The sequence below is a fragment of the Hyaena hyaena genome, unplaced genomic scaffold (assembly GCF_003009895.1).
Source record: "Hyaena hyaena isolate Hyena2069 unplaced genomic scaffold, ASM300989v1 scaffold_771, whole genome shotgun sequence".
Classification (NCBI taxonomy): domain Eukaryota; kingdom Metazoa; phylum Chordata; class Mammalia; order Carnivora; family Hyaenidae; genus Hyaena; species Hyaena hyaena.
Genome location: NW_024081402.1, coordinates 711,203 through 713,579, shown reverse-complemented (window position 1 = coordinate 713,579; position 2,377 = coordinate 711,203).

Sequence of the window (2,377 nt, the reverse complement as noted above, 5' to 3'; positions counted from 1 at the left end):
GGTGAGATCTATTATTATTGATTAGAAATTTTTTCTAATGATAGCATTCAGTGCTTTATTTTTTAAAAATTACTTTATTCATTATTATTAGTTTTTAATTATTTAGTTATTTTTTAAAAATACATCCAAACTAGTTATCACATGGTGCAACAATGATTTCTGGAGATTTTGGTGATTCATCCCTTATTTATAATGCCCAATCCTCATCCCAACAAGTGTCTTCTTTAATTTCCCTTACCCATTTAGTCTATACCCTCTCCCACAACCCCTCCAGCAACCTCCTGTTTGTTCTCTATATTTGTCACCCTCCCTGTTTTTATATTATTCTGGGTTCCCTTCCCTTATGTTCATCTGTTTTGTATCTTAAGTTCCTACATAAGTGAAGTCATATGATATTTGTCTTTCTCTGACTAATTTCACTTAAGATAATACACTCTAGTCTGATCCACATAATTGCAAATGACATTCTTTTTGATTGCCGAGTAATACTCCATTGTATATATATACCACATCTTCTTTATCCTTTCATCCATCAACAGACATTGGCGCTCTTTCCATACTTTGGCTACTGTCGATGGTGCTGCTATAAACATTGGGGGTGCATGTGTCCCTTTGAAACAGCCCACCTGTATACTATGGATAAATACCTAGTAGTGCAATTGCTGGATTGTAGGGTAGTTCTATTTTTAATTTTTTGAGGAACCTCCGTACTGTTTTCCAGAGTGGCCACACCAGTTTGCATTCCCACCAGCAGTGCAAAAGAGATCTTTTTCTCTGCATCCTCACCAACATCTGTCGTTGCCTGAATTGTTAATTTTAGCCATTCTGACAGGTGTGTGGTGGTAGCTGAATGTGGTTTTGATTTGTATTTCCCTGATGATGAGTGATGTTGAGCAGTTTTTCATCTGTCTACTAGCCGTCTGGATGTCTCCTTTGGAGAAGTCTCTATACATGTCTTTTGCCCATTTCTTCATTGGGTTATTTGTATTTTGGATGTTGAGTTTGACAAGTACTTTATAGATTTTGGATATCAACCCGTTATCTGCTGTCATTTGCAAATATCTTCTCCTATTCTGTCTGTTGCCTTATAGTTTTGCTGATTGTTTCCTTTGTTCTGCAGAAGCTTTTTATTGAGATTCCAATAGTTCATTTTTGCTTTTGTTTCCCTTGCCTCCAGAGATGTGTTGAGTAAGAAGTTGCTGCGGCCAAGGTCAAAGAGGATTTTGCCTGCTTTTTCCTTGAGGATATGAATGACTTCCTCCCTTATGTTTAGTTCTTTCATCCATTTTGAGTTTATTTTTGTGTGTGGTGTAAGAAAGTGGTCTATGTTCATTTTTCTGTATGTCACTGTCCAGTTTCCCTGGCACCATTTGCTCACGAGACTATCTTTATTCCATTCCTTTGTAGATATTCTTTCCTACATGTCAAAGATGAGTTAGCCATACGTTTGTGGGTCCATTTATGGGTTCTCTATTCTGTTCCATTGATCTGAGGGTCTGTTTTTGTGCCAGTACCATATTACCTTTTTGATTACAGCTTTGTAGTAAGCTTAAAGTCTGGGATTGTGAGGCCTCCAGCTTTGGTTTTCTTTTTCAAGATTTCTTTGGCTATTCAGGGTCTTTTGTGGTTCCATACACATTTTAACATTGTTTGTTTTAGCTCTGTGAAGATGCTGATGTTATTCTGATAGGGATTGCATTGAATATGTAGATTGCTTTGGGTAGTACCAACATTTTAACAATATTTGTTCTTCTAGTCAAGGAGCATGGAATATTTTTCCATTTTTCGTGTCTTCTTCAACTTCTTTCATAAGCTTTCTATAGTTTCAAGTGTGTAGATTTTTCACATCTTTGGTTATGTTTATTCCTAGGTAGTTTATGGTTTTGGTGTAATTGTAATTGGGATTGATTCCTTGATTTCTTGTCTGTTGCTTTATTACTGATGTATAGGAATGCAACCGATTTCTGTGCACTGATTTTATATTCTGTGACTTGCTGAATTCATGGATCGGTTCTAGAAGTTTTTTTGTGGAATCTTTGGGGTTTTCCATATAGTGTAACTCCAACTGCTTTGCACTCCATCTGGAAAGAGTGAAAGCTTGACTTCCTCCATACCAATGTGAATGCCTATTATTCCTTTTTGTTGTCTGATTGCTGAAGCTAAGACTTCCAATACTATGTTGAATAACAGTGGTGAGAGTGGACATCCTGTCACTTTCCTGACCTTAGGGGGAAAGCTTTCAATGCTCCCATTGAGTATAGTATTAGCAATGGGTCTTTCATATATGGCTTTTATGATCTCGAGGTATGACCCATATATCCCTACTTTCTTGAGGGTTTTTATCTAGAAAGGATGCTGTATTTTGTCAAAAGCTTTC